Source organism: Onychostoma macrolepis, chromosome 01 (assembly GCF_012432095.1).
Source record: "Onychostoma macrolepis isolate SWU-2019 chromosome 01, ASM1243209v1, whole genome shotgun sequence".
Taxonomy (NCBI): Eukaryota; Metazoa; Chordata; class Actinopteri; order Cypriniformes; family Cyprinidae; genus Onychostoma; species Onychostoma macrolepis.
This window is the reverse complement of record NC_081155.1, coordinates 8,828,704-8,843,381: the sequence shown is the minus strand read 5'-3', so window position 1 is coordinate 8,843,381 and position 14,678 is coordinate 8,828,704. Positions and strand designations below refer to the sequence as shown.

The 14,678-nt window shown below is 36.8% G+C and overlaps 1 protein-coding gene across 1 annotated transcript in view; it reads left to right on the top strand.

Annotated features, from left to right (window-relative positions):
* The window catches only part of LOC131526119 (complement C3-like), a 204,714-nt gene that overhangs the window by 134,250 nt on the left and 55,786 nt on the right, over positions 1-14,678 (top strand). The window lies entirely within an intron of this gene.

Below are 14,678 nucleotides of genomic sequence, written 5' to 3'. Positions count from 1 at the left end.
TTATAGACATATGACAGCAATAAAGTCAAATTGTAACGTGTGAAGCTGGTAATGCTGTTTGTGGAGTTGTTTAATCAGATCTTGAGAGATTTAATGATGTCTTGTATTTCAGTTGAGTTCATCTAAGGCTGTGGCTGAAGTCAGTTGTAGTTGTTTCTCTTTCATTCAGTGATTCTGCTTGTTAACAGCAGGTGTTATCTATAAGGAGAGTAAATATTTAACTGAACTGTATTATTTTGCACAAGAGAGATCTGTTAGTTTAATTTAGTTTTGTGGATCACCATTGTGGTGGAGAGTAGAGCCTGTGCTTCAGTCAATGATGAGCCACAAACACTGATGTTCTGCTGCTTTATTTAAAGACAGTAACTGTAGAGTTGTTGATACAGTGATGATCTCTTTGTTAAGTGCTTTACCACATGCATGTGTGCTATAGCTGATGATAAACTGTAACGATTTGAGTTGAAGTCATGTTTTTAGTAACTTTACTATTACAAATTAAGTGTTTGCAATTTTATATTAAGAAATGTTCCTTTTTAGTAGAATCAAATGAAATAAGTTTACCAAATGTTTACTCACCATCATAGCAATTTTACAGCATGCAAGAGTTTGCTGTATTTTTTACAGTACAATTGTAATTATTGATTTACAGTACTCTTGTAAATTTACAGTCTTACTGGCAACCAAAATTGCCAGTAAGTTACTGTAAATTTTACAGCAATTTTTTACAGTGTATATAATAAGACTTTAATAAATTTACAATAGCATAGTTTTCTTGAGGAGCACACTCAGCTTCTAGTTTATATATTTTTATTTTGTACCTAGTTATTATTCTTGTTGTTGTCAAGTTCTACATAGCACACAATTGCAATTATGTACCATTTAAAATTGGAACTATTATTAAATAGGATAGGTATGTGACCCTGGACCACAAAACCAGTCATAAGGGTACTTTTTTAAATTTTGTTTTTTATTTTGAGATTTATACATCATCTGAAAGCTGAATAAATAAGCTTTCAATTGATGTATGTTTTGTTATGACAATATTTGCCCGAGATACAAATTTGAAAATCTGGAATCTGATGGTGCAAAAAAAAAAAAAATCTAAATATTGAGAAAATCGCTTTTGTCCAAATGAAGTTCTTAGCATATATTACTAATCAAAAATTACGTTTTGATATATCTGGGGATTTACAAAATATATTCATGGATGATCTTTACTTACAGTAATATCCTAATAATTTTTGGAATAAAAGAAAAAATTGACAATTTTGACCCATACAATGTTGGCTATTGCTGCAAACATACCCTTGCTTTTTGTGGTCCAGGGATTTTTATTTTTTGTATTTTTTATTTTTTGTCTCTAAAGATCAGGGAACATCCAAGGTAATGTTCTTTAACTTTAACAGTGCAATTTTATATAATGGCTACGTTTGTCAGGCTTTTCTCTACGCTCCATATTAAATAAATAAATAAATAAAATTTAATTAATTGATTTAAATACAAACTCTTTCAAAATTTGGGACAGTGTATGCAAATTCAATATGATGTATTTTGAATTTTGCACTGCATTGTATTTTAGGGTTATCAGATTACACATGAAAATTAACCATGATTTTATTACACGAATCATTTAACCATGTTGGTAACACTTTACAATAAGGTGTCATTTATTAACATTATGTAATGTATTAACTAACATGAACAAACAATGAACAATGCATTTATTACAATATGTATTAATCTTTGTTAATGTTAGTTTATGAAAATACAGTTGTTCATTGTTTATTCATGTTAGTTCACAGTGCATTAACTAACGTTAACAAACACAACTTGTGATTTTAATAATGCATTAGTAAATGCTGAAATTAACGTTAACTAAGATTAATAAATGCTGTAGAAGTATTGTTCATTCTTAGTTCATGTTTACTAATGTTGTTAACTAATGTACCTTATTGTAAAGTGTTACCACCATGTTTGTAGTTCAACTGCGGTTAAACAAATGACAATCAATCCGTCAAAATCAATCCATGGTTACTGCACTTTTACTATAGTAAAAGCATTGTTAATTTGTAAGGTAATATTAATGGATAATGTCCTGGCAAAAAAAAACCCAGTAAATTTTACTCTCTTTCTTTTTCTCAGTATAGCCTAATCATGCTACAGTTACACAAATATTCTTAAATGTAAAATTTACTTAAAATATGGCTTGATGAATGAAACTATAAAACATTTTTAATTCTAAGAGGACAATGGAAGTTTCTGCTTTGAACATGTGGCTACTAAATATAGCCTATATGTGCTTCAAAGTAGCTAACACTATGAGAGATATTAAGCAAAAGAAAGGTAATAACTTAATACTGATCTTCATTATGTTACCGTGCAGGGAAAAACACAAACTTCTTATGTTCGTGCTGTGCTGTCAGTTCGGTGGCGCTAGCAAACACGTCCTCCCTGCACTGTAGAGTCTGTCGCGCCACTCGGTCCATTGAGCCGCGCCTATGACAGGACAGCGCGGCGCAAACTCTTTAATATCGCACTGTTTCGTCCAACTTTTGGGTTGTTTGGCTTCCGATACGTTGCGCAGTTTTGCCACTACTAAAAAAAAAAACAATAGAAGCCCATTAAAAAAATTCCAATCATGGAAATTCCAGTGGTTTCCATTAAAATACCATTATGAACCATTAGCTTTTTCCAGTAAAACCATTACAAATTCCTTTTTGTAGTGTGTTTTGGGCATTTTTCCAATAGGATTTAACATCCCACCAATAGAATCTATCACATACCAGTAGACACCATTATAGTTTCCATTAACACCAATACAATTCCCATCATAACCATTAAATCCATTACATTTTCTATTGTGTTTTGGGCAGGGTTCTATTGTTTTTTTCAGCAGGGTGGTTAGCTATAATAAATCAGGCGGCCGTGCCAAAGATGTAGGCTACTAGGTAGTTGTGAGTGCAGTTACGAAGTAAATTAATATTTATGAGATAAACTAATATTTCTGGTGTAGGTTGCAGAATTTAAGCCTACACAAAATAAATCTCTGTCTAGGCTCTGCCTCGGTATGGTTTGTGTCAAGCCATTCCTTAATCTGGCTGTTTGTTAAAGAGAAAGAGATCAAATGTAGTAGAAATAAACACGTTAAGAATACATAGTAGCATAACATATTTATTATGTTTTTTATGACTATTATTATGTTGTAATGTTTGGTTGACCAATCAGCAGAGAGGGGCGTTTCACTCCGCCCACTTGTAGAGATCGAATATTCAAGTAGTTTATCCGTTTTCTGTCCCTGAAAGTAAAAACGAAAAATGAAGCCGAATTCTTGATTTTTCGTTTTGTTTGAACAAATGAAAAACAAAAAATGTGGCGTTTTTTTTTTCATTTTTCAGATTTCAATATTAAATCAAAAAACGAATTATCCGAAGGTGCACGGACCCAGTGTGAATCTGAGCGTGCGCGTCTGTTTTTGTGCGAGAGCAAAGGAAATCCGCGTGCGAGCGGAGAGATTATAAGGTTCTATCTGACATTTTTGTCAAAATTGAGTTATTCACATATTCTTATTCTGTGACAACTTATTTACATTGTGATGTTTTTTTTTTTTTTTTAAGTTTTGTGCATTTTAGGACTTTTTATTTAGAAAACAAAAAGGTTCTATCTACAAAGTCGAACTCTAACTTGGTTCTATAAGGTTCTATCCATAGACATAATATACGTAGACGCCTCATGACGTGCTAGAATGTAATCCAGCGTCGCCACCATATTGGTTGGGTCTCCTCACTCTACGCTAGCACCGGAGTCAACGGAGAGCGAGCAACTATGCCCGTATTTTGTGCAGTTTATGGTTGCAATAACTGGCGCAGTATTGATACCAGATCGCGTGGGATTACCTGATTCATCAGTGAAGGTGGTCAGAGCAGCAGAGCGTGTGATTCGACAAAACTCAAAAGAACAAGTTGTCAGTGTGTCCTTCGTCAACCGTTTCGTTCGGGCGGAGATTGGTTCAGAGGATGTGTTCTTACTCGGGGAGCTCATTGCAGAAACCCAATTCGGAATTGAGAACCATCATTTCCCCAGCCCCAGTTGCAAGCCTGACAGGGTAGTGTAATAGTGCTGGAATAACCTGGAATTATAACGCTTACTTTTCCAGGCCTTTTAAAAAAATTTACTGAGCTGGTACAGTATATATGGGAGCTTGTATGTATATGTGTTACAGAAGGGTCGTGTGAGTGTGTGTGTGTGTGTGTGTGTGTGTGAGAGAGAGAAATAAATTCAAATGAACAATCAAACTTGTTTCCTTATTAAAATATAAAATTAATTAATTTATACATTCATCAATATGCCATAGCCTACCATATGTCTTTGTTAAAGAGCATAATACAAAGTCTTTTAGCATGAAAGCACGTATTTTTCGATTTGTGATAGCATCCTGTATCATAACTAAATCTCTGCCGTTTGTAACAAACCAAACCGTGTGAAAATCCGGTAAAAATTCGGGGAGTTATGATTATTGTAGTCGGGGATACACCTTCCTCAGTAGAAATAGATGCAGGGGGGGTACATTGGGGACCCATCCAAAATGGCGGCCGCGCTGATACGTCAGCTCCAATAGGCAGCGTCAGTCTATGAGGCGTCTATGTATATTATATCTATGGTTCTATCTGTGAATCAGCCAATCAACACTCCAAATGCACGCAAGCGGACCAATTAGGATCAGCGTTCTTTGTCATGTTGCTGGACTGCTCTGTAACAGCGGGAAAGATTAATCATTAAACAACAATAACTACATGTCTACATAATCAATAAGTGCAGTTCACCTTTATTCCACAAAGTGGCACTGTTTAAAACATAATGATGACATGATTTGAATGGCTTTACTGCAGAAGAATTACTGTACATAATGAAATATGAGTGCCCATTACGAAAACATTACGTTAGTAGATATGAAGCAGACAGTCTACTAATACTCTTATGAGAGTTTGTTGACATGTAGTTGCAACATTACTTAGTGTTAACAGAATGTTCAAAAGGGACCATCAAAATAAAGTGTTACCCAAATTATAATATATATATATATATATATATATATATATATATATATATATATTTGTATTTCTTGAAAATTGTTGCTTCAATTAATGTTTTGCAAGATAGAACCTTATAATTCCAAGCGGAAAATTACTTTTTAGAATTGGTTCTATCTGCATTTGACCTGTTCCAAAAATTTGAGAGGATTTTGATATTGTACATTTAGAAAACATTTAGGGTCTCTGTCATTTTCATGTAGGAAAGAGACTTTTCTATATGGAATGCAAAAACTTTGAAGCTCAATATCTCAAAACCACTCAGAATGCAGATAGAACCTTATAATTCCAAGGCGACGATTTGTCATTAAAATAACGCCATAAACTTTTTGAGTGAAAACACGGCGGAAAAGCTGGTAGGTTTTAAAAGAGTGCTGAGGGAATTATACAAATTAATATATGAATGTACCTCTGAAGGTTCTTACTGTCTTCAGAAACGCATTTTGTTTTCATCTTTGCTCCATGTAATACCTAAAGGAAGTGTTCTTAAAGGGATAGTTCAGCCAAAAAAGAAAATTTATTGTTTATCAGCTTACCCCCAGGGCATCCAAGATGTAGGTGACTTTGTTTCTTCAGTAGAACACAAACGAAGATTTTTAACTCAAACTGTTGCAGTCTGTCAGTCAATGGGCACACAATCTTTGAGAGTAAAACAAAACATGCACAGACAAATCCAAATTAAACCCTGCGGCTCATAATGATACATTGATGTCCTAAGACACGAAACGATTGGTTTGTGCGAGAAACAATTTTTATAATTTTTTACCTCTAATAAACCACTATGTCCAACTGCCCTGAGCACGTGTACGGCATCCGGTGCATGACGTCTGTATGTGCTCTGGCGTAGTTTACGCAAACGCCGGAAGCGATCTGTCGCACCACAATTTTAGTAAGTTTATGGGTGTGTTGATATCCAGCCGAAGAGCAAGCAACCATAACTTCAAGCAAGCAGGCTCAGAAGTTGGGAATATGTGAAAAGTCAACACTCCCGGATGAGTTCGTGCAAGCAAAGGGGTAAGCAGATAATCATCAAATTTTCATTTTTGGGTGAACTATCCCTTTAATCAAAAAACTGCTTTGTCCAAGGAGTTTACGGGAAACAGCTGTATTCAGCTTTTCCATATAAAGCGCCACCTGCTCTCTCAGAGTGGATTTACAGAGACTTATATTTACATTCAAACTGTGTGCAGTTTCTGTCTGGCCAAAAACTAACCAAACTTGTGCGCCCTGCTGTAAATTTTGACCGGTTAAGGAAAAACAAGTTTATGTGGATTCTTCACATTTTAAACAATTCAGATAAGTTATGTAAAACTATTTATGAAAAAAATCACCTTTTTCCCAAATTCATGTTTTTGTGGTTCGTATGGAAATTATACAAGCATTGTGTTCAAAAGCTTGTGTTTCCAGGTCACACAGACATGAAGTATCAGCATGAGAACCTCAACAATGGTGATGTCACGAATCTGGTCTGTGAACTTCCATTCACTCAGCACCAGAGGTCACTCACTCACCACAGTATTGCTGTCTGGTCATGGTGGTCTGCAATCTGTGACAGCTGTGTGATCTGTGCGATGGATGATGGGAAATGTGGTAGATGGTGAAGTGCAACAGTAATGTGATCAGTGCAATGAATACTGTGGTGAGTGAATGACCTCTGGTGGTGAGTGAATGGAAGTTCACAGACCAGATTCGTGACAGGTGACCATCAAATGTTGCAGTGCATTCTGGGTGCCACCAATCAAAACTCATCAATGGCTCCCATCATGCATTGCATATTTTTAGTAGTTTGTTTTGTGATGTTCACAGTTGATCTGTTTATCTGAATATGCTGGTTACCACCGTTGTTGAGATTCATACTCTGATTCTTGATGTCAGAGTGTGCCTAAAAGAACAATTTTTTTTTTTGATCAGAACAATTTTTAAGAAACCCTTTGGATTATACTGAAAATTTCAGATCTTAAACTGTAGAATTACAGGACTGCTGCAATCAAAGTAAATCTAATTCAGAGATTAAGCTCTAAAAGAGCTCGGAGATTCAGGTCAAATGACAATAGGTTTGTTCGACTTCATGCCGTGCCATGAAAGCCGATCGGCGGCTGACTTGAAGCAGTGCATTTCGAGAGCAGCCGGCTCACTCAGCCAGCGCAGTTTCTCCAGAGCGACTGCGGGAGCGCTGATGACGACACAACTGTTTCACCATTGGCCAAATTCACCACATGACAGCAATGACGTGTGTTTCTAACATCTTCAATTCCAATACAGCTCACAAATATGATTTTACTCGGAAAATATCACAATCGTGTGAAAAAATGGAAGCTAAGCCAAACTTTGAACATTTTATAAAAAGAGATTAAACAAATGGTACTACATTAGATAAAATTAAGAACAAAAAAGCAAGAAAGACCTATAAAGCTTTTTGTTACTTTAAATTGTTGTAATTTTACCCCTGGCATGAATTGTTTCACTTTACATATTCTCATGAATGTTTATTTGTTTTTGTACTTGTTGTGAGTTGTATATGCTTGTACAAACCTTTGTATAATTTTTGTATAATAATAAAAAAAAAAAATACTGCCCACAAATCTGTTTTTAGAACAGTAAAAACTTTTTTTACTGTATAGTCACAATGTTATAATGAGTCACATTTAATAATAAAAAAACACAGATAAAGGCCTGTTGGTATTTAAATAGTATATGTTTATGTTGAACTTTATTCTTGAACAGATGGCCCTGTATTAAGCAGTATATAAAAAGTGTTTCTGTTGCTCATGAAAACATTTCTAAAACATCCGTGCATTTGACAAATATAGCATGTTATTCACTTCATCTGTGAGAAGAGTATGCAAACACCGCGAGAGAATCACTACCGGGAGCAGAAAGGGTCCGACTTGACATATCCGCTTTCAATTCCGCCCCCGACTGCAAGCAGCTATTCTCGCCGATAGGTCTGTGCGGCGCTGCATGAAGTCGAACACACCTAATAGCAGCCTGGAGCTCTCCAAATGGGGGCAGGAACTCCAAAACGGGGTGGGAGCTCCAAAATAGGGCGTGGCTTCCTCCCATTGACAGACAGGCACATGACACGCATGCGCAATTTTTTCTCCCAATCAACTTCAGCGCAAACTCCGCCCCACAGCTGATTCTAAAGATTTTATTGGTTGTGTCAGTCACAGTGTTAATTTTATTTCCTACACTACACTCAAAAAAATTACACTTTGAATGAACATAAAAAAATCATGGAAAGGATTTCCACATGATTAACTTGCTTTATTTCAGCATTATGCAATTCTGTTATTCCAATTTAATGTACTTACGTTGGGTCAACTTAATTTATTAAGGTTGATTCAACTTATTTACTATGGTTGGGCACAGCTTAATTTAATAGTGTCAGCCCAACTAATTAGCAATGTTTTGGACCAACTAATTTATTTAAGTTAGCCTAACAAAAGTGCTTAATGCTGAAAGAAAGCCATTTAATCACATGGAAATCCTTCCCATGATTTAATTACATTACTTCAAAGAATAGCTTTTGAGTTGAATAAATTAAAACCTTTTTAACAAACTCTAATGGTGGAAACAACACACAACAAATGAGAAAAGGTGCAATCAAACTGTATTTCCAAAATTATAATGCACATTGTTTTACACAGTTGAGTTGCTTGTTGATAACACAAGGAAATATATCTCAAGTTTGTTATGAGAATACAGGGAAATGGGCCCTCTCACTCGCATCCCACTTAATCTACTCTTAACATTTGCACTTTCTACATCTTGCACCTGTGGTTTTATGTGATGGTGAACTCACACAGAAGTTAATAAAAAATATTTAACAAAGTTAGAACATTTTTTGCATAAATATACAGTGAGGGAAATAAGTATTTGAACACCATGCTATTTTGCAAGTTCTCCCACTTAGAAATCATGGAGGGGTCTGAAATTGTCATCGTAGGTGCATGTCCACTGTGAGAGACATAATCTAAAAAAAAAAAATCCAGAAATCACAATGTATGATTTTTTAACTATTTATTTGTATGATACAGCTGCAAATAAGTATTTGAACACCTGTCTATCAGCTAGAATTCTGACCCTCAAAGACCTGTTAGTCTGCCTTTAAAATGTCCACCTCCACTCCATTTATTATCCTAAATTAGATGCACCTGTTTGAGGTCGTTAGCTGCATAAAGACACCTGTCCACCCCATACAATCAGTAAGAATCCAACTACTAACATGGCCAAGACCAAAGAGCTGTCCAAAGACACTAGAGACAAAATTGTACACCTCCACAAGGCTGGAAAGGGCTACGGGGAAATTGCCAAGCAGCTTGGTGAAAAAAGGTCCACTGTTGGAGCAATCATTAGAAAATGGAAGAAGCTAAACATGACTGTCAATCGCCTCGGACTGGGGCTCCATGCAAGATCTCACCTCGTGGGGTCTCAATGATCCTAAGAAAGGTGAGAAATCAGCCCAGAACTACACTGGAGGAGCTGGTCAATGACCTGAAAAGAGCTGGGACCACCGTTTCCAAGGTTACTGTTGGTAATACACTAAGACGTCATGGTTTGAAATCATGCATGGCACGGAAGGTTCCCCTGCTTAAACCAGCACATGTCCAGGCCCGATTTAAGTTTGCCAATGACCATTTGGATGATCCAGAGGAGTCATGGGAGAAAGTCATGTGGTCAGATGAGACCAAAATATAACTTTTGGTCATAATTCCACTAAACGTGTTTGGAGGAAGAAGAATGATGAGTACCATCCCAAGAACACCATCCCTACTGTGAAGCATGGGGGTGGTAGCATCATGCTTTGGGGGTGTTTTTCTGCACATGGGACAGGGCGACTGCACTGTATTAAGGAGAGGATGACCGGGGCCATGTATTGTGAGATTTTGGGAACAACCTCCTTCCCTCAGTTAGAGCATTGAAGATGGGTCGAGGCTGGGTCTTCCAACATGACAATGACCAAGCACACAGCCAGGATAACCAAGGAGTGGCTCTGTAAGAAGCATATCAAGGTTCTGGCGTGGCCTAGCCAGTCTCCAGACCTAAACCCAATAGAGAATCTTTGGAGGGAGCTCAAACTCTGTGTTTCTCAGCGACAGGCCAGAAACCTGACTGATCTAGAGAAGATCTGTGTGGAGGAGTGGGCCAAAATCCCTCCTGCAGTGTGTGCAAACCTGGTGAAAAACTACAGGAAACGTTTGACCTCTGTAATTGCAAACAAAGGCTACTGTACCAAATATTAACATTGATTTTCTCAGGTGTTCAAATACTTATTTGCAGCTGTATCATACAAATAAATAGTTAAAATCATACATTGTGATTTCTGGATTTATTTTTTTAGATTATGTCTCTCACAGTGGACATGCACCTACGATGACAATTTCAGACCCCTCCATGATTTCTAAGTGGGAGAACTTGCAAAATAGCAGGGTGTTCAAATACTTATTTTCCTCACTGTATATTGAAATTTTTTACATTGAAACGTAGGGACATTTTTTAAACAAGTTTCAACAATGTCTACAGTATGGTTGGCATCAAGGGTAAAAACAAGACAAATGGAGATCTTACAATAAAGTTTAACTCCCGAAATTTGTAAATGTTTAAACTTAAAGATTAAACATAGGTTAGTCTTAAAGGAATAGGCCGAACTATCCCTTTAATTTTTTATGAGAAACTGAAAAAAATAATTCAGCATACAGCTTTCCTTAAGTGCCAATAGACTGGACCTTGCATCAGAGAGAACATTTTTTAATAAAAACAGAGCACAAAAAAATCCCAGATGAACTGAACACTGATATACTGGGAAATGGGGCCCTGTCTTTATACTCACATTCCCCTTCAAGATTTGCACTTACACCTGTAGTTTAATGTGCTGGAGTACCTAAACAACAAAACAGAAGGTACAAGTTTTCTGGTGTAGCTTTTGCTATGGCGATGTTTCTTAACGGGAAAGCAGTGTTTTGAGAACTTGTCCTTTGTTGGATAGTTTGTTTCCATCCAATTCCATAATGATCTTCTGCAGAACCTCAAAGTGTACTTGAGCTCCTGGGGTAGCTCAGGTTTAGCGCAGAGACAAGCCCCAGCAACATCACCACAGCAAAAGCTACATTGCCCAACTCACTCATCACTTCCACCCTCCAGGACAATACCAACATCCACGGGTCATCGCCAGGCTCTGCACCTTCTTGTCGAATGACAAAGATTCCAAATACTGTCTCCGCTATGGCCATTTGAGTGCTTTCATCGACATCCTGTGACAAAAAATAAAATGAACAAGGACAAAGATTTTTTTACTGATGTGCATTACATGCATATTTATAGCACACAATCTTTACAGTATTACAGTAAAACAGCTATCACTAACTTGATCCATATTCATAATATAATAATGCAAATGTAATCAAATAACCAATTGACATTAAAATTGTTTAGCTGAGTCGGTGAAATACTTCAACTAAGCCATACCAAGGGTCCTGTCTGTTGTAATCATGAGTTCAGTGTTAGTTATTTCATTCTAATAAAGGTATATTGTCTTATTAAAGGGGAAAAAAAAGTATGGGGTGTGTGTGTTATTGTCTGAGAGAAAGACAAGGAGAGAGGCTCCCAAACCGGCCCGGTTATTTCCAAAAAGATCAGTAATAAGTTACTTTACCGCAAAGAGACATTTGATACACTGTTTTTGTTCATGTATAGAAGAATTACATGATGAAAAAAAACAGGCCAAATAATTTGTGTGGTAGTGAGTTTTTATTTAAAGGATAATTCTGGTATTTAGCACTTTGAGTCTCTTTTCTGGTTTATGGATGAACTAGAGTAGTGGACAGAAATGTTGACGATGGGTCCTGTCTCGACTTTTTGACTCGTTTAGATTCGCCTTTGACCGCTTCAGAGTGGCTGGCTACCGGCATTCACAAACATGTCCTTAAAACAACCCTTAACATTCGTTTTCAAAACTGTGCAACTCACTGAGTGGTTAGTGGTGTTCCTTGATGATTAAAAACAAATAGCGTAGCGAAATACAGTTTCTGTCGTGTTTTATTTGGCATTTTGTAAAATCCCATTGATTTCTGTTGGAGGACTCATTGCTCGTTGATATTACTGCGCTTCAGACTCAAATATCGAGCGGAAGTTTATACGCGGTTGTGAGGTATCTAAAAAAATAGTTCCACTATAGCAAATAACACGGATTGAAATCATACATTGCGCCGATATATTTGTTTTTAATCATCAACGAACACCACTAACCACTCAGTGAGTTGCACAGTTTTGAAAACGAACGTTAAGGGTTGTTTTAAGGACATGTTTGTGAATGCCGGTAGCCAGCCACTCTGAAGCGGTCAAAGGCGAATCTAAACGAGTCAAAAAGTCGAGACAGGACCCATCGTCAACATTTCTGTGTCCACTACTCTAGTCCATCCATAAACCAGAAAAGAGACTCAAAGTGCTAAATACCGGAATTATCCTTTAACTGCGAGCCAACTATCGTCACATATGTTAGCATGAATGTGCCAGCATGACATTAACGGCCCGAGTACAAAAATAACAAACAAGCATGACCAAATATTGCTGAAAATGATGGACAGTCTACTGATGACTTTATACACATCGTTTTGTAGATAGATGAAAACAGATTTTATCTTACCTTTTCCAAATGAACTCCAGGCACGCCAGGCAAGTTCTTCATGTGATAATCTCGTTATTTTCCGAAGCATGCGGTTTGTCATCTCGCGCGATCTCCCGTGATCTCGCTAATCCATTTTCGGTGCAAGATCAGTCTGACTATATTGAATCACGTTATCTCAACATGACTGAATTTAACAAATGTTAATTTGTTGAATTTCATGCTTATCCTACATTATTTTATCACGTTCACCTTTGAAACATGAAATAATTTTGTTAAAATTACACGTTACGCTTGTTTTAATGTAATAACCAGCTAATTTCCTTTTTTTGAGTGTATGCTACAAAAAATGCTAACCCCTAAACCTACCCTACACCTGACCCTAACCTGAACCAGTGAAATTGGCTGCATGGCAGGATTGGCTCTGAAAAGAAAGTTGCAGTTCAGGAGATAAGCAGTTGATTATGCGATATGAGATCTCCGAGCCGGGCTGTTCATAACTCCCCAACCCTCACCGGACAATGGAACCTTTTTAGTTACACCCAGCTTCACTACCCCTTCCTACCCTGTGAATTTCAAGCCCCGGGATGCCCCCGTTGCTTAAAACAAAGCGATAGAGTAAAATCGTTCCCATGCGCTGAGCTGGGTCGGCTCGTGGGTGATTCCCGTTCATATCATAAAACAGGTTCAAACTCCGGTCCGAACACCACTGGCCAAGAGCTTGGGCTCTGCTCTCACGGAGAATATTGATTTATATATCATATTTTATTTTAGATAAAACTAGAAACAATGTTTAATTTATAGAGTGTTATTTTGAAATGTAAGTCAATAACAATTGGCTGAAGCCAGAGCCAATGGTGAAAGTCTTTGCGCGAATGCGCGAAGAGACCCTGCCCCATTTTGGAGGTTCTGCCCACTTTTGGAGTTCACGCCCCATTTTGGAGATCTTCAGTCTGCAGTTATACCTACTTGGTTTTTGGGGCCTGGAAACACAAGCTTTTGAACACGATTCCTGTATCATTTCCATGTGAACAACAAAAACATGAATTTGTGAAAAAGGTGACGTCGTGCATGCGTATTACATTTTTGCGCAGTGTTTCTTGATCGCCAACTACTGGCCTGGCATGGATACTATTCATTAGCATAGTGTTTTTTTTGTTTGGTTTTTTTGGCCAGTGAAATCAATATTTTTGTTTCAATTTTACTTAATTTGCTTGTGCTATTTTACTCATTTTGAATGGTTAATTTGTAATCATCTAATTTGATTAATTCTAATTAATTTTTATGTGTTGAATTTAATTAATAATATTGCTTGTAATCTGTTGACAATTTTATTGAGTAAATATACACTGTAAAAAATGATTCCACTGTAAAAAGTGATCCACTATATTTACTCAATAAAATTGAGTGATACACTTTATTTACTGAATAAAATTGTGTCAATAGATTACAAGCAATATTATTAATTAAATTAGAATTAAAATATATATATGTTGTTTCAGCAAGGTTTTTATTCCCATAATCCACACATGAAACCCCAGTTCACGCTGATGGACTGTTTGGTATTATTGTCTTATTTGTCACCGCAGTTGTTCTTTAAAATAAATAAGCATTTGACAGGAACTTAATCTAACTAATTCGTCATAGGTTTTTGAAAAAACACATTTGTTAATTGATTCTAACTAAAATCGCTGTTGTTAGCACTTAATATGTCAGTATTACAGCCAAACAGTGTAGATCATTCATAAAAATGTATATAAAAGAATGCTCATGCGCAAACGTCTACACCAATAAGCTCTGCTGTATTATAAACCAATGAAATTGAAGGTGGGTTGAGCGACACGTGTCGCCCCACCTTAATGTGTCGCCCCGCCCCATCGTGCAGGGTGCACTCTGGAGCTACTCGTAACTTCTGGTTCATGCAGACTCTAAGGACTCGTGACTTGTTTAACTAAATGGAGAAAAAA